This window comes from Hyla sarda, chromosome 1, assembly GCF_029499605.1.
Source record: "Hyla sarda isolate aHylSar1 chromosome 1, aHylSar1.hap1, whole genome shotgun sequence".
NCBI lineage: Eukaryota > Metazoa > Chordata > Amphibia > Anura > Hylidae > Hyla > Hyla sarda.
This window is the reverse complement of record NC_079189.1, coordinates 95,997,119-96,016,493: the sequence shown is the minus strand read 5'-3', so window position 1 is coordinate 96,016,493 and position 19,375 is coordinate 95,997,119.

Genomic DNA, 19,375 nt, shown 5'->3' with positions numbered 1-19,375 from the left:
GAGCATGCATCGTGCCATTTGTGCAAATGACTTGGAGGAACTCCCTGCCTCCATCTCTGCATACTGCCATGGTGTGTCTGAGTCCTCTGTCTCATGTTGCAGATGGAGGGAACACTTCAGGAACTGCTTGACAACCAGATTGAACATGTGTGCCATGCAGGGTGCATGGCTCGGGCTTCCTTGTGGCAGCGCAGACAAGATGTTCTTCCCCATATCGATCACCATGGTTCCCATTTCCAGTTTTCGTGGAATAAGCCATGATTCGATTTCTTGATGATGACTTTTAGCAGTTCCTCCCCTGTGTGCCAAGGCAAACCATGTGAAGAACAGCGTGACACCGCCATGCCCTGCACATATGGTATGCTGGAGGGTCACTGAGACTTGTCCGGGCAACGGAGGCTGAGGACACGGTGGAGGATGAGGAGGCGGAGTTGCACACTGTCACAGGACCAACGGCCTGAGAGCCTGGAGGCGGAAGTGGCGTGACCTTTTCAAGTTGCTGTTGTGGCTGTGCAGGAACCACATTTCCCAGTGGGCTGTAAAGTACATGTATTCTCCCTGACCGTAGTTACAGCTCCACTCATCGGCGCTGCCGTGCAGTTTGGTACACACCGACAGGCTCAAGGACTGGCCCACCTTCTGTTTCACAAAATTGTGCAGGACTTTTTCGCCAAGAAATGTCGGCTTGGCACTCTCCACCTCGGCTCGGCACAAGCCATCAGTTCTTTGAAAGGTGCAGAGTCCACCACTTGAAAAGGGAGGGACTGCAGCACCAGCAACTTGGACAGGGGCACATTTAGCTTCTGTGCCGTTGGATGAGTGGGCGCATACTGTTGTCTCTTGGCTTTGCCGATGGATTGTTGGCAGAATGACTGACTCGAAGCAATACCAACTGAGGGTTGTGTCTGTGGAACCCAGACTGTTGACTGTGGGTGTCAGATGTCACTTGTGATGAAGTGACCAGGTCAATCAATCCATCATGGCAAATGGGTTGCTGGTCGAGACACGACCGCTAGCTGATACCGGGAGCTCAGGCCTCACGCTGCCACTCCTTCTGCCACTCGCACCTAGCCTGCTGTGACCTCTGCCTGCGCCTGATTAATTTAGGCCTCTGCCACTCCTCTGTGCATGTCGTTCCACTTCTCTGCCTGACATACTTAATGAGTATATGAGGGGATTACAATACGCTCCACTACGCTTATGGGTACGTTCACACATACAGGATCCTGCGCAGATTTTATGATTTTTATAATTAGAAGCTGTGCTCAGTCATTTAGTTTACATTGTAATCTGAAGTAGAAAATCCTGTGCATCAAATCCTGGAGATCAAATCTGTGTATGTGTGAAGGTACCCTAAAACAGTATTTGTATACAACACCAGCAGGTGTGTACTTTTGGCTGGCCTTTCACAGTAACTAGGCCCTTAGGACTTCATCATGAGCAAAATGGTACACCACGTAAATGTACATACGTGGTATGCACTCATGAGGGGAGTACAATATACTCCACTGCGCTTAAAACAGTATTTGTCTACAACACCAGCAGGTGCATATTTTTGGCTGGCTTTTCACAGTAACTAGGCCCTTAAGACTTTAACAGGAACAAAATGGTACACCACTTAGATTTACGTTCATTGCATGCACTTATGAGGGGAGTACAATATGCTTCACTATGCTTTAAACAGTATTTGTATACAACACCAGCAGGTGTATACTTTTGGCTGGCCTTTCACAGTAACTAGACCCTTAAGACTTTAACAGGCACAAAATGGTGCACCACTTAGATGTACGTACTTGGTATGCACTTATGAGGGGAGTACAATACGCTCCACTACGCTTGAAACAGTATTAGTCTACAACACCAGCAGGTGTGTACTTTTAGCTGTCCTTTCACAGTAACTAGCCCTTTAAGACTTTAACAGGAACAAAATGGTACACCACTTAGATTTACGTTCATTGCATGCACTTATGAGGGGAGTACAATATGCTTCACTACGCTTTAAACAGTATTTGTATACAACACCAGCAGGTGTATACTTTTGGCTGGCCTTTCACAGTAACTAGACCCTTAAGACTTTAACAGGCACAAAATGGTACACCACTTAGATGTACGCACTTGGTATGCACTTATGAGGGGATTACAATACGTTCCACTACGCTTGAAACAGTATTTGTCTACAACACCAGAAGGTGTGTACTTTTGGCTGACCTTTCAAAGTATCTAGGCCCTTAGGAATATAACAGGAACAAAATGGTACACCACGTAGATGTACATACGTGGTATGCATTTATGCGGGGAGTACAATATGCTCCACTATGCTTAAAACAGTATTTGTCTACAACAGCAGCAGGTGTGTGCTTTTGGCTGGCCTTTCACAGTGACTAGGCCCTTAAGACTTTTACAGGAACAAAATGCAAAGTGCACTTTGGTACACAACGACAGGCTCAAGGACTGGCCCACCTTCTGTTTCACAAAATTGTGTAGTACTTTTTCGCCAAGAAATGTCGGCTTGGCACTCTCCACCTCGTCTCGGCACAAGCCATCAGTTCTTTGAAAGGTGCAGAGTCCACCACATGAAAAGGGAGGGACTGCAGCACCAGCAACTTGGACAGGGGCACATTCAGCTTCTGCGCCATTGGATGAGTGGGCGCATACTGTTGTCTCTTTGATATGGCTTTGCCGATGGATTGTTGGCAGAATGACTGACTCGAAGTAGGAGGAGTAGGAGCATCTGCTAGTGACAGAAGATGGTTATGACACATAGCTCTCTTCGGCTGAGGTGGTGGAGCCTTGGCTTGCTGAAACAGGGAGTGGTGTGCCACTGGATGATGCAGCAGGTTGGACCACCACACCAGAGCCACGGTTCTCCCAGGCCGCTTTATGGTGATGCTGCATATGTTGACGCAAGGCCGTGGTGCCAACATTGGGATCCTGGCAACGCTTCACCTTTTGTCAACACATCTTGCATGTGGCCATGTTAACCTCCTCCAGATGCTTGATGAAAAACTGCCAAACTGCTGAGTAGCTGATTTTCCCACCAACAGTCAGCACTGAGTGACTGCTTCTGCCTCCAACTCCAGGAACCCCTGTTCCACTACCTCCTGGGAAGGAGGGCTGCTGCGAAGCAGATGGTCTACCCCGGGCACGTTTGGCTCCAGACTTTCCACTTCTGCCACCATGCTGACTGTCAACCATGCTACCACCTTGCTGCTTCACAGGCTGCTGCTGCTGCTTCACAGGCGACCTGCAACCCTCTCCTCCTGATGACGATGAAGCCCCTTCTGCACCCGGCTCCCAAGTGCGATCGGCTTCATCATCATCGAGTTGTGTCTGCACGTCACTGATGTCCTCCTCAGGTTCCTCAACAGTGTCTGCTTCAGCAGCCTGAACGCTCACAACACCATCTCCCACAACACTCTCATCATCACTACTTGCCCGTCTAGCAGAGGAAGCGGTGGATGTTTCCTCCACTTCTTGGCTGGGCAGTAGCTCAGTAGCCATACCAACTGAGGGTTGTGTCTGTGGAACCCACCGACTGTTGACTGTGGGTGTCAGATGTCACTTGTGATGAAGTGGATGGCCGGGTCAATCAATCCATGATGGCAAATGGGTTGCTGGTCGAGACACGACTGCTAGCTGATACCTGGAGCTCAGGCCTCACTCTGCCACTCCTGCTGCCCCTAGTCTGCTGTGACCTCTGCCTGTGCCTGATGAATTTAGGCCACTGCCACTCCTCTGTGCATGTCGTTCCACTTCTCTGCCTGACATACTTAATGCGTATATGAGGCGATTACAATACGCTCCACTAAGCTTATGGGTACGTTCACACATACAGGATCCTGCACAGATTTTATGATTTTCATGATTAGAAGCTGTGCTCAGTCATTTAGTTAACATTGTAATCTGAAGTAGAAAATCCTGTGCATGAAATCCTTCAGATCAAATCTGTGTATGTGTGAATGTACCCTAAAACAGTATTTGTATACAACACCAGCAGGTGTGTACTTTTGGCTGGCTTTTCACAGTAACTAGGCACTTAGGACTTCATCATGAACAAAATGGTACACCACGTAAATGTACATACGTGGTATGCACTCATGGCCTTTCACAGTAACTAGGACCTTAAGACTTTTACAGGAACAAAATGAGCAAGGAGCCCATAGGCTAGCTGCGGGTAATCTGGTCACCTGGCACTCTCTGGGTAACAAAACATCAAAACATGTGATTTAAACATGTGACAACCATTATCATCTGACTAATAACCATGTGACCAAATCAAAGGTCCTTTACACATAATATACAATTATACAGACTTTGCGGGTACAGTGCAGGTGAGCCTTGGGGACGTGCAGGGACTCAAGCTGAAAGGACTGTGAGATGCATATCCCGTACTGGGACATCCCAAACCCCCCTACTTAACTAAAGTCACCCTCAACGTCCATCCCCGAAGGCTTTGAGGAGCAAAACGGCCGTGGAGCACATGCAGTCCTGGATCATTGTATCCAATGTCCATTTCCAGGCTGTTTGTTGTCAAGATCTGATGCAATAGAGTCTCTGTTTAAATGTCCATACATGCTCTGGTAGATTTTTGTATTTAACGGAGAATTAGGATTATGTTTAATAATAACAACATACTTATGACTGTGGTATAAAATGACATTAGACTATGGCTATGCATCCTATAACATTTGACTATGCAAAACGACATTTTATACATTACTAGGACATAACACTGGCGGATTTGGTTGCCGGAGGCTTTCTGCCCAATGCCTTGGCTACTGGGGTCCCATGGCGTTACACACTTCTCCCCAGAACACTAGTTATTTTTATGCTAGACATTTTCTTATGCTAGACATTTTTTTGAGGACATTTGACATTTTGTTATCTTTGACTTTTTGTTGCATGCTTTTGTGGGTAACAGGAATACCTTCTGGGCAGCAAAGTATCCTGAGCACGAGGACACAAGAAATATCACATTTCACATTTTAGACATATTGGACATTTTTATGGACTGTGTGGTTGTGAGTGTTACAGTCCTACTGTACATGAAACATGTGTACATGACTTTGTGTACTTTATATGTACTTATGACTATGTGAAGTACACAACTTTACTGTTTACTGTACATGATGTTGGTGATGGGGTGAAATGTTGCTTCTCCTGATTAGTTCAGGACAACACCTACAAGAAAACTACCAGACATCAGAGAATACGGTACACTATGACTTTTTGGTGTACAGCAAATTATATACATTTTATTACACTAGAAAAATTATAGTGCAGGATTGCAAACATTTTCCTTGTGCATAACGGTGGTATAACATGACTGTGGTATAACATGACATTAGACTATGGCTATGCATACTATAACATTTGACTATGCATAACAACACTTTATACATTACTAGGACATAACACTGGCGGATTTGGTTGCCGGAGGCTTTCTGCCCAATGACTTGGCTACTGGGGTCCCATGGCATTACACACTTCTCCCCAGAACACTAGTTATTTTAATTTTAAGTTAAATTTTGAGTTTTTCAGCATCTTGACCTTTTGAACATAGGTGTTGTTGAGAGGATAGATAGATTGACAGGCCTTTTCAAATTCTTGGCCTCTGCTGCCTGGGATCAGTTTGTTAACAACTTCCTACAGGTCCTTTGTTTGCACCTTCAGGGTCAGGATTTCCATCATCTTAGTGTGTATCTGACAGACTTGTTGATGCTGGACATAAGATGTCTTTTTGGACTGTTGTGCTTCTTTGTGAATGTGATACAGAAGAGACAAAGAAGGTAGCCATCAGTAGTTTCTACATCCACATGCGCTTTGATCTTGGTCCACAGTTTTTTTCTACTGGCCCTTTAAGAGGCTTAGGGGGTTGCTGCAACGGCTTGGTCAGGGCTGGCTGGGACCCCCCATGTGATCATTCCCCACTACGCTGCAGTTTTCCAAGGGCTCTTTTGGGCACTAAAGGGTGCAGACTTGCCCCCTCCCCCCCCCCAGCCCCAGCGACTTACCTTTCACAATTGGTGTTTGCAGAATACGCACAGCAGCGGGTGTTTGACAGGGATCTCTGGAGCCGAGCGTAGTCACCGGGATTCGCTGTACTGCTGCGCCCAGGGAACTTCCTGCTTTCTTCCCCTCCGCGACGAGCTCCGCGCCACTTCTTTCACTGGTCTGCACTAAAATGTCCGGAAGGATATCATCAGCGGGGCCTGGGACCGGAAGTGACTGAGCGGTGCATCCTCTTCGGCCACCCGCCCCCCCCCCCCTGGCAACAAGGGGCAGACCTTTTCGAGTTCCACCTCTGACTGGACACAGGAACAAGATTCCCCCACCCAGGGTGAGGACGCTGGCTTTGGCGGGAACCTTTCGCGCGCTTCTCGACTAACTGGTTAACCCTGACAATGGCAAACATTTTGGCACGTAACATTTTGCTCACTGTCGCTGCAACTTTCACAGACTTTTTCACAATAAACAGCACAGTTTTCTTCACCTCCCGTTCTACTTTATCAGCGCCACGGTAGAAACACATTACAATGACAATGTCCCGTAACACTTTTCTGGCGCAAACGTTTTCGCTTCGGCATGCGATTTTTCTCGGACACAATTCAGACACAGACTAGGGGGGAGGACTTGTGGCTTTATGGCTAAGGCAAACACCCATATCCTGTTTGGGACACCAAAGTTTGTGGTGAGCCACAGGGTGTGAGGTGAGGTGTAAGGGGCAGATGGTGTTGCCCAGTGGTAGATGGTATTAACCCCATCCTGTTTGTGATGCCAAAGTTTTATAGTGGGCATTGGAGGTGCGATGGGAGGTTGTCTGGAGCAGATGTTGTAGCCCAGGGGCAGATGGTGTTAACCCCTAAATGTTTGGGACGCTAGGGCATGGTTTTTCCCTAGAACCACCTAAACGGTAGCACCGCTAGTTCTTGTTAGGCAGGGCAAATAAGAGTCCAAGGGCAAGTCAGGATTAATGGTAGCTGTACTGAGGTACACAGAAGGTACAGTCTTTACAGCTCGGCCAGGATCCCAGAGAGGTGACCAGTAACACAGGGGACCTCGCAGCTTGCTGGGACTTGCAGTGACTTTGACAGACTTTAGCACAGCCAAGTTGACTATAATAGGCTTTACTTGACTGAGGATAGTGACAGCAGACAATGATGACTTGACTTACTGGCTTGTGGCTATAATTTAGGCTGGAGGCCTCCTGTTGTGCTGGACACTGGCTCTGAGACATCTGGACTGGACTTGACCTCAGGATCTAAGAGAGTAATTGTAGTACCTCCCCCTCTTATAAAGGGGGGCTGAGCAAGGAGCCCATAGGCTAGCTGTGGGTCATCTGGTCACCTGGTGCTCTCTGGGTAACAAAATATCTGACTTAAACATGTGACAACCATTATCATGTGACTAATAACCATGTGACCATGTCAAAGGTCCTTTACACATAATATACTATTATACAGACTATAGGGGTACAGTGCAGGTGAGCCCTGGGGACGTGCAGAGACTCAAGCTGATAGGACTGTGAGATGCATATCCCGTACTGGGACATCACACCTGTCATAGTGCCTCAGCATTGTTCCTCCATGCGGACAAACTAATGTAAGTGTCTTAATTTATCTGTAATTATGTGCACATGCACTTTATATGAAGTATTAAGGGGAGAATTATTAAGGTATTAATAATATGAACTAATACCTATTTTGAAGCACTCTATGTATATCAAAAATATTCTGACTTTTGTATGCACTTTGTATAGGAAATATACAATATATTTCTCACATAGAAACAACTTTCAGGTCAGTCACAAAAGTGTCTAAAACTCAAAATAAATGTGGTGTAAGCCAGCATGATTGTATAAATTGCACCGTAATTCTGTAGCATTTGTAATAGTGAATGTGCCCCGCTGTATCTAAAATATAAAAAATTGTTAATGTACATGTACAGTGCTTTTTTTGTAGGCTTTAAACCTGCGTTATTGTAAATGTACAGTGAAAGATTTTAAGAGTACCTGTCATTAAACTATATTTTTTAAACTAACTCAGATTATATTCCCTAACTACTCCTACCACCTCTCTTGCCCTTAAAAAAAAATTCTGAGCTCCCAACAGGAGAAAGTGGGCGTTCCCCAGCAGACGCAATGTTACTGAAGCCTGGGAGAGCTGTGCCTCGCCATGCTCCACACGCATTTCCTGAGTTTAGTCTCCTGCACAGCCAGGAGGAGACCAAACTAACTGTTTGAGTTGCGGCAGGAAACAGAACAGAGCCACCTAGTGGCCGTTTTGTCAATCACATTAAAAACATATAAAGGTTGAGAATTTTAACAGCAAGTAAATAGAAAAGTGTCTTATAATTACATAAGGTGCAATATATTAAAAGTTTAGTTTGGTAACAGGTACTCTTTAAGCTTTTGCTCCTACAATATATTACAAGCAGGTTGGGTACCTGGCCATTAGGCATCCATAGAAGAAAATAGAAGCTGTGTGTAACCACTTCTGTCTTCTCATTCATCATATACTGTATATAGCACTCTTAGGTTACAATGTGATATGAGGACGGGATATGTGGCTGCTATATGAGGATGGGATATGATGTTAGAATATAAGGACAGGATATGAGGTTTTGATATGAGGATGGGATATTAGGTCGGGATATGAGGACAGGATATGAGAACGGGATATGTGGCTGCTATATGAGGATGGGATATGATGTTAGAATATAAGGACAGGATATGAGGTTTTGATATGAGGACGGGATATGAGGTCGGGATATGAGGTCGGGATATGAGGATGGGATATGAGAACAGGATATGAGGATGGGATATGAGGTCGGGATATGAGGATGGGATATGGGGTTATACTATGGGGACAAGATATGAAGATGGGACATCCTCACCAATGCAAATTGGCACCTTAGCCCCCCTCATTAACTTAAGGCTTTATTTTTCATTTAAAGATACAAATTAAATCCTTACCCTTAATAAAACCTGAAACAATATGAATCAATGTGGTAAATAAATAACTTAAGATTACCAACAAAAGCCAATATAGAATGGTGAGATCCATCTGCTTTCTAGAAAAGAATGAAACTAAAACAAAATCTCCAGGACATTACAACATACCTGTCTGCAATTATACAAAAGTAAACTTGAAGAATATAAATCATCAGTGCAGCTATTACAAGTAATCCCATGTAACCCAAGAATTATCACTATTGCACAGGCTTACTTTCTGCTCAGAGCACTATTGCAATTTCCATTCACCACTAAAAGACAGAGAACCTAATAACGTCTGTACGTAATATCTAGCAAATGTCTGCAATCTGTCATTGTGAGCCCCCCCCCCCCCCCCCCCCCCGTGCCTTGTCACTGCTATAAAAATATCCTCTCCCTCAGGCAAAATCCATACAATGTTGTGTTTAAGTGAGTTAAGAATGCTGTACCAGTTGTTATGCAGAGGTGTAGCTTGGTAAATTCTGGTAGAGCACATGCTTTGGGTGACATTGGGAAACAATAAGCCACTCTTCTTCTTCTTTCTGCAAGCTGAACGTGTTGCCTCCAAAAAAGGAGAGCCTAGCAGTATTCTCATTGTGTGTTTGGTGAAGGTTACATTGTGAGATGCTGCTGGAATTCTTCTAATAATTTGCCAAATAAAGTGCCAAAATTGTAGAGCATTTGTTCAGAATAATTGAAACATGTGGTTTTATTTTTGCAGGCTCTTTAGGGAGTAAAATTCTGATTTGTATAGACCTGTTGGCAATGCTGGCCTTAGTTTTGATAGTAATCTGTGTACTACCTTCTGTTGATGCCACCCCACCTTATGCATTACCACATAGCCCCTGTTCTTTCCCTGATATTGTATTACACTCATGGGTTGCTTAGACTGCAGTGCAGAACTAGGCTTCACCTTTAGCAGTCACCCTTTTTGGGTCCTTACATTGGCTCATAACACCCATAGCATTATGGGTGATTAAACATTTTATCCTGCTACCTGGTTGTCGAGCGCCCTTGTATCCTGTCCACACCTTGGAGTTCCACTGTTATTTTAGCTACATTGGCTCATGGTACTCAGATATCCCCAGGATGTCTAGAAGGGCCGAATAGTGAGACCAATCAGCAGCCATGCATTTAGTTCATAAAAGTTTGTATGAAATGTCAGAAGTAAAAACAATCGGCAGCTCGTCATTAGATGTCAGTGGCCAATGGGAATAGTAGTCTTGCAGGGAGTAGTTGTTTTGCAGGGTAGCTCAGAAAATGTGCAAACAATAAACACACAAAGAGGATGACATGGAGGGACCTGTCCTGCCATGAACAACACTAAGCTGTCCCATCTCAGGAATGTACCTGAAGCCAATGCAGCTGCCTTTATATAAGTTTTAACAGTAGGTGTTGTATAAAGGACGCATGTTCTGGATGCCAGTCTCACCCCTCAAAGCTAGCCTTGCTCATTATAAGGTTAATGGCCATTATAAAAAATGTATCTTCACTTCCACACAAGCCAACAGGAAATGTGTCTCTACATTTTGACAGTTTTGCTATAGAGTTACCTGCATCTTTATGTTATTTATTTATTTTTATGTTCATTATCAGGCTTCTTATTGGAATAGGAAAAATCTTTCATCTTCTACTTAAACAACATGTTCAAATGCAGAATTCTAAGTGTATGTGTTATGTATGTGAACTATAGGTCTCCTTTATTTTAAAGTTGCCCTGTTTTAAGTACCCTTTTGACAAAAGAAAGTTAATTGATGGTTGTATTCTTACCATATTTGTAAATGGTAAGTGATTGCCCAGACATATAAGGGGAAGGAAGTGCTTGTGTGTGTGTGTGTGTGTGTGCGCTACTGTCAAATAGCCCAGCTCTGGTCCCACCACCTGAAATGGGGAGATTAAAAAATAGCTGTGCACCATAGACGTGGCTCTCAAGGGTTATTAACAGCTGTAAGGACGGGGTTCATAATGAGACATTTCCGAGTGTAATTCTGCTTAGAAATTATGCTTAGGAATTGTGATGTAGCAAAATCCCATTGTTGTCAATGGGATTCCCCGGCACAGTGCACACTTCAGAAATTTTCAGTGGCCGATCTTCATTGGCTTAAATTCCACTGCCGAAAGAATGATTTTGCTCATTCTTTCGGCACAATCTGCATGAAATTCATTGCACTTTCTGGGGACAGCAATGTCTGTGCAGTCCTAGTGTTGATGGATTCAGTCGGCGCTGGCCACCCTCATTTCTCAGTATGAACCCTGCCTAAGAGCACTTAAAGGGGTACTCCGGTGGTAAACAATTTTTTTTAAATGAACTGGTACCAAAAATGTATACTACAGAGGATGTATAGTTCTGACTGATCACAGTGCTCTCTGCTGACACCTTTGTCCATGTCAGGAACTAGAGCAGGGACAAATCCCCATAGCAAACCTCTCCTGCTCTGGACAGTTCTTGACACAAACAGAGGTGTCAGCAGAGAGCACTGTGGTAAGGCAAAAAAGAACTGGCAACAGATGATTTAAGCCCTTAACGACAATTGACGTAACTGTACATCATGGTTCCGATGCTCGTGTCATGCGAGGCAGGTCCCGGCTGCGCAGATGTCTGCCATTAACCCCTCATATGCCATGATCAATGCAGATCACGGCATCTGCGGCAGTGCGGTACTTTATATGGATGCGGTAGAGCTGTGGGCGATCCGATCATCCAGCATGGCAGCCGGAGGTCCCCTCACCTGCCTCCAGCAGTCTTAAGGGGTCTTCTGCTCTGGTCTGAGATTGTGCAGACCAAAGCAGAAGATAGCCGATAACACTGATCAGTGCTAACCCTGTGCATAGCACTGAACAGTATTAGCAATCAAATGATTGCTATAAATAGTCCCTTATGGACTAATAAATTGTAAAAAAAAAAAAAAGTTAACATTTTTTTTTTTAAGTTCAAAAATTTGAAAAATCCCCTCCCCCAATAAAAATGTCAATCATCCAAAATTACTACTTTTTTTGTCACATTTTATTCCCCAAAAAATAATAAAAAATTACTAAAAAGTAAAACCTAAGCAAGTGGTACCAATAAAAACTACAGATCATGGTGCAAAAAAGCGGCCCTCATAACGCCCCTTATATGGAAAAGTGAGAAAGTTATAGGTGGTCAAGATAGGGCAATTTCAAACATACTCATTTTGTTAAAATAGTTTGAGATTTTTTTTAAAGTGGTACAATTATAGAGAAGCATATAACATGGGTATGATTTTAATTGTATTGACCCACAGAATAAAGAAAACATGTCATTTATACTGTAAAGTGTACTACGTGAAAATAAAATCTTCCAAAATTAGCAAAATTGCGGTTTTCTTTAACATTTTTCCACATAAAAAATTTTTTCAGGATTGCACTGTACATTTTATGGTAAAATAAGTGATGTCATTACAAAGAATAATTGGTGATAAAAAACAAGGATAGAAGGAAAAAACAAAAATGCTAAAGTAAAATTGGCCTGGTCCTTAAAGGGGTATTCCAGGATTTTATTTTTTGATTTGACTATGCTACAGGGGCTGTAAAGTTAGTGTAGTTCATAATATAGTGTCTGTACCTGTGTGTGACGGTTTTCGCACAATTTTTCTGTGATTTTCACTCCAATATTTATTTTTACCAGCATACAAAATGACTGTTGTGATTTTTCCCAGCTTGCAATGCGGCCGAGACCTGACTCACTAGTCAGCTGATGATAGGAAGCCTGTCTGCTTCAATGGGTGGAGCGATTCCTTGGTGGAAGAGAGATCAATCTGCAACTAATGCAACAGCTGAAGGGACCCTGATTGAAAACCACACTGATTTGAATGGATGCAGCTCATTTATGTTTCAATGGGTGGGGTGGCTGATGTGTGCGAGGGAGGAAGATGGAATTGTGGGATTTGTAGTCAAAAAAAGAAAAGTTATACAGGAAATACCAGTTCACAAACAGCTAGCTACAGTGTTATGGTAATCTCACAACATAGCCATTTAGCCCCAAGACAAGCGCAGATCCTTCCTAAGCATGTCCATTACTGCCTGCCAGGTACATACTAAAATCACCTTATGGTGGATAACCCCTTTAAAGGGGTACTCCGCCACTAGACATCTTATCCCCTATACACAGGATAGGGGATAAGATGTCAGATCGCGGGGGTCCTGCTGCTAGGGACCCCCGGGATCTACGATACAGCACCCACCTTTAGCGGCTTCCGAAACCGCTGGAGGTCCTCAGGCTGAGTCCATCTTAACCACGAGGACGGAGCATAGTGACATCATGGCTCCGCCCCTGTGTGATGTCACGCTCTGTCCCCTCAATGCAAGTCTATTGGAGGGGCGTGACGGCTGTGACAGGTGACATTATAACATTACGAAATCAATCACTTTATTGTACTGAATGTGCTTTCAATATAATGAGCATCTCTGCAACCCAGCATTATCGGGTTAGAAGATGTAGGTGCATTTCAATTCACTTAAATATGCAGGTTAGTAAAAATGTTTTGACCACTATAAAAACTGTGTTTTATTTTTCCTCTGGAGGATCCCACATGTCCAGAAAACATTTCTGTTGTGGTGGCACTGCAGTGGAATTAACAACTTGCTTTAGCATTTTTACACAGTTTATAGCTGATCTATGGGGGTCCTAGCGATCTGTTCAGCCTCTAACTATAAAAAACAAAACTATGATGTTTTGATCAATAAAGAAGATTGTTGAGTGCTGTCTATGTCTATTTCTTCGTATTTAGGGTATTTTTACCTGATTTACTGAGCACCACCAGAACCAGCATCCTTAATACGGACCGAATGTAGATGGTTACTCTGCTTAATGTGAATTTGTCCCTAGTGGTGAAGTACCGGATTAACCTCTCTTTACTCTCACTATAATTCTTTAAAGATAATCTTCAGCTCAGATATACAGTACAGACCAAAAGTTTGGAAACACCTTCTCATTCAGAGTTTTCTTTATTTTCATGACTATGAAAATTGTAGATTCACACTGAAGGCATCAAAACTATGAATTAACACATGTGGAATTATAGACATAACAAAAAAGTGTGAAACAACTGAAAATATTCATATTATTGATTACTGCTTTGATTACTGTCTTGCACACTCTTGGCATTCTCTTGATGAGCTTCAAGAGGTAGTTACCTGAAATGGTCTTCCAACAGTCTTGAAGGATTTCCCAGAGATGCTTAGCACTTGTTGGCCCTTTTGCCTTCACTTTGCGTCCAGCTCACCCCAAACCATCTCGATTTGGTTCAGGTCCGGTGACTATGGAGGCCAGGTCATCTGGCGCAGCACCCCATCACTCTCCTTCTTGGTCAAATAGCCCTTACACAGCCTGGAGATGTGTTTGGGGTCATTGTTCTGTTGAAAAATAAATGATGGTCCAACTAAACGCAAACCGGATGGAATAGCATGCCGCTGCAAGATGCTGTGGTAGACATGCTGGTTCAGCATGCCTTCAATTTTGAATAAATCCCCAACAGTGTCACAAGCAAAGCACCCCCACACCATCACACCCCCTCCTCCATGCTTCACACCTCCTCCTCCACACCAGCACACCTGTGAAGTGAAAACCATTTCAGGTGACTACCTCTTGAATCTCAACAAGAGAATGCCACGAGTGTGCAAAGCAGTAATCAAAGCAAAAGGTGGCTACTTTGAAGAACCTAGAATATGACATATTTTCAGTTGTTTCACACTTTTTTGTTCTGTACATAATTTCACATGTGTTAATTCATAGTTTTGATGCCTTCGGTGTGAATCTACAATTTTCATAGTCATGAAAATAAAGAAAACTCTGAATGAGAAGGTGTGTCCAAACTTTTAGTCTGTACTGTACCTCCAACCTTCCCATTTTTGTGGGGATTGCCCTACAATCAGTTCTCAAATGACCAAGGACTTTGCAAATGTGAAGTATTTCTAGAGTTTTTTTTAGCGAATGATGGGCTGGACTGAAAATGGCAAGAAGATGTTGAGTTAAAAAATTGGTATGGCTCCAGTGACAGTAACATAGTTACAGCTAAATGGTTAGTTCACATAAGTTACAGCAGAATTGGACTGAACAACTATTTCTAAACAAAATCAACAGGATCTGAGATTAGATGGGTCTAAAAAAATAAATAAATAAGTTTTCAAGAAATTTGTGTTGTGTAGATTTCAATGGCGAAATAATAATTATGCTTTAACCTATTTAACATTCAGTAAAGAGGGGGTCTTCGCTGTTTTGAACATAGAGATTTTTCTGAAGGACTAAAGATGTAAAACCTCTAATAACCAGCAGGAATAATTGTAAGCCGACGTACATCATTATAGGAAACATTTCATTAAACAAGTGACAGCTTTCAGATAAGAAGCAACAGTGTACCTCAGTGATCTACCATGTATCTTTTGTATTCTGAACCTCATTAGTGTCTGAGAAATGACACATATACTGCTTATTCTTAGTGGAACTGCGCCTCAGTTTGGTCATCTTTACTAATGTAGAAAGGTCATGGCATTTTTGTCTCATGGGATTAAAAAATAGTTATACAGGTTTACGTAAAAGATGCAGATTTCCTTTCAAACACACCAGCTTCTACTATCTAAGGGTTTTCAGAGTGCATTTCTGTCACATGCACACACACACACACACATACTGTACATACACGCACACACTCACACGGAGACATGTTAGATCGATCAATAGACAGTTTTGAGATTGAGACATAATAAATAGACAAATACATACTTTGTTGGGTAAAAGCCAAAAGTGCTGATGAGGCTCATTGTCTATCTCCTGTCTCACAATAAGCTAATAAACTGTTTAAACGCCATACAAAACCATACAAGATGCAAAGCAAACACAACCGGATGCATTGTTTGGGATACGGTTTTAAATGGAGAGTTAATGCATATGGTTTTCAATACGGTTCCATACGGTTTTCAAATTGAAAATGTATACGGGAACTGTATTGCAAAAATGTGGTGTGAACCCAGCCTTACAGGTCTGTAAAGCAAATTCTTGCAGCTCACAAAAGAAGAGAGACCACACTCACCAGGGGATCCATGCAGGTTATCTTTACTCCATGCTGGGTGAAGGATAGGTGAACACGGCTATACAGAGCAGGCGGCTGGGACGCCGGAGGCACCCACGGGTGTGACAGCTGTTTCGCAGGGTGAGCCCGCTTCGTGAGACCATGCCAGGCGTGGTCTGATGAAGCGGGCTCGTCCTGTGAAACAGCTGTCAAACTCGTGGGTGCCTCCGGTGTCCCAGCCGCCTGCTCTGAATAGCCGTGTTCACCTATCCTTCACCCAGCATGGAGTAAAGATAACCTGCATGGATCCCCTGGTGATTTATATGAGCGTTATGTGCCTTTCTGTCCTGCAGCACCAGACCTAGCAGCATATTGAAGCCTTGTTTCAGCATTACCTGTTGCATTGTGCCACATGCGTGGCTGACGAGCTACACCCCTTGCAGTGCCAGACATTATACTGTATGTCTGTATCTTCTTTACACAAATTCTTGCAGCTACTATAGTGTTCATGAAGCTAACTTTATTTTACAATTATAAGGTGATTGTAACACCTTTACCAAAAATATTTTATATTGTGAAGTGCTTATACTTAAAGGGGCTGTCCAGGGGCATCTGCAGCTGAGGCATTGACGCTCCACCAATCAAAGGCTGAGGAAGGACACCGCTGCGGCCAGTGATTCTACAGCTGTGGGAGGCAGACTGTCAGCACAGATCCAGTGATGTCCGACCACAGACGGGGTGCCGTGATACTGGAGGCTACGAGAGAGCGAGTTAAATGGGCACTGTCACCAACTTTATTTTTTGATATGTTGTAGTACTTATGTACTACAACATATCTCTAATATACTTTTATTTTATTTATTTTTTAAATTAAAATAGTTTAATTTACATTTGAAAAACGGCCAGTAGGGGTCTCCCTCCTAGTAGCCAGCTGCAGCCTGGCGTGACGTCACGCCTGAAAAAGGACCGATGCGGCCGGGCATCGGTCCTTTTTCATTCAGCCTGCGCTCGCTCCCTGCCTGTCAATCAGACAGGCAGGGAGCGAGCGCATTGGCTCCCCGGCCACTGGCTGGGAGGCCACTCCTCCCGCACATCGCCGCCTCCGCCGCTGTGAGGTGGTTGGACCTGCCGTGGAGATTTACGTCCTCAGGGAGGGGAGATGAGGGAGGGGACCTGCCGTGGTGATCTATGTCCTCTGCCGTAAAGATCTGCGTCCAGCCGAGCTCAGGGAGGGGAGATGAGGGAGGGGGCGTAAACCTCCTCCCTCCCCTTGCTCTGCCCTCCCCCAGCTCTAGCTTCGGAAATCTTCGGAGAGCTGGGGGAGGAGCGGACGCATGGATCTACGGGGGCGCAAAAAACCACCTCACACCGCCGCCTCGTCGCCGCCTCCGCCTCGTCGCCGCCGCCGCTGTCCCTGCACGCCCGCTGCCGGACTCTGCAGTAAGTGTAATTGGGGGGAGGGGGGGGGGGTTGTGATGGAGGGAACGGGGCATGGCGGGGGGGGGGAGATGGAGGGGACGGGCTAGCGCCGCATGTAACTAATAGTTTATCTACACAGGGTGCCTCCAGCTGTTTCAATACTACAACTCCCAGCATACCCTGACAGCCAATAGATGTCATGGCAAGCTGGGAGTTGTAGTGATGAAACAGCTGGAGGCACCCTGTGTAGATGAACTAAGGGCGGAAGTCCCCCCCCCCAGCAGGCTTCAGTGACGTGGTGCCTGCCGGGGAAGTCTGCCTGGTAGTGAGCACACTGCCAGGCAGACAAAAAGCATTTTTAATATAGTAAAAATAAAAATTTAAAGCAGGGAGGGGGTTAGGGATAGATGTGCAATAGGCAGGGACAGAAAGAAAAAATAGGATGGTGGGAGCTACTCTTTAAAGCTTTTATTGTTGTATTGGACAGGCTTCAATAAAGGTTTTCGCTAAATAACCCCTTTAACATGTTTATTGTTTTATCCAGTTTTATCTGTTTTATCAGTGATCCAAATACAGTGACTGTTAAGAGTTAAATCTTAGAATGACTTTCTGTTGGATAGATTCACATTAGCACAACGGCTGCGGTAACTTGTTTAGTTCATATTAAGTTATTTAGCACAATACAGATCCAATGTCAGGAAACTGGACGGAGCAGACGCATAAACAACAGAGGTTCATCTGTCAAGCAAGGAATGCCATCTATTATATCTGGATTTTATTAATATTATTCTTCTACTTCTGACTTTCTAGATTGTTGATGACTGGTGTTCAACTCTTAAAGGGAATTTGTCACCAGATTTATGCTGTCCTATCTGAGTACATGCAATGAATCAGAAGCCTCTTTTGTTAATATTTTCATTCCCATCATGCAATAAAGAATAAATCACAAGATTTGGCTATGTTGAACCAATACTCTTATTAACTGTACAAAAATATACACAAATATTCTGACAGGTATACACTGAAATTACAAATTTTGTTCATTCCCTTCATTTTGACAAAACCAATCCAGAAGACCTCCCTTTGTAATAGCCAGGTTTTTACTTGTTATTCATGTACACCCTCCACTTTTTCAAGGACCACCCACCTCAATTCAGTTGAGCTTCAAAAAATGTCTGGCAATCCGATTATGCCCCCTCTCTGGCAGTGCCTAACAGGCATACAAATATGGCAGGCCTGTGATGATTCATTACGATTCAAGCTAATATGGAGATCTATTATTACCCTGCAATCATGTCTGGGATGGAGAGAGAGATTTTTCCATCTAGAAACCACCACGGTGTTGTCCCAGCTATTGACCACAGCGTTTAATGAGTTAAATACCTGGGATTGGAGATTCCTCCCATTCTGGCCATTAGAGTAAAAGGGGCTAATCTCAATATGTAGACTGTAATCTAATTCATACTGTAATCGAAACGGAGAAATCTATGTTAAAATAAATCAGCCTATTGTCTCCTTGTAACAATGTTGACAATGTTTACTGTTTTATCCAGTGTTGATTCCCTTTATGTATTTAAAAGTCTCTATCACTCTGTCTCATCTTTCTTCCAAGATATACATGTTAAGGTCCTTTAACCTTTCCTGGTAAGTTTTATCCTGTAATCCATGTACTAGTTTAGTAGTTCTTCTCTGAACTCTCTCTAGAGTATCTATATCCTTCTGGAGATACGGCCTCCAGTACTGGGCACAATACTCCAAGTGAGGTCTCACCAGTGTTCTGTACAGCGGCATTAGCACTTCTCTCTTCTACTGCTTATACCTCTCCCTATACATCCAAGCATTCTGCTAGCGTTTCCTGCTGCTCTATTACATTATCTATATACAGTACATCAAACAAAGGAAAAATGAAAGCTGGCCACTCACCATCTCATGTCTTCAG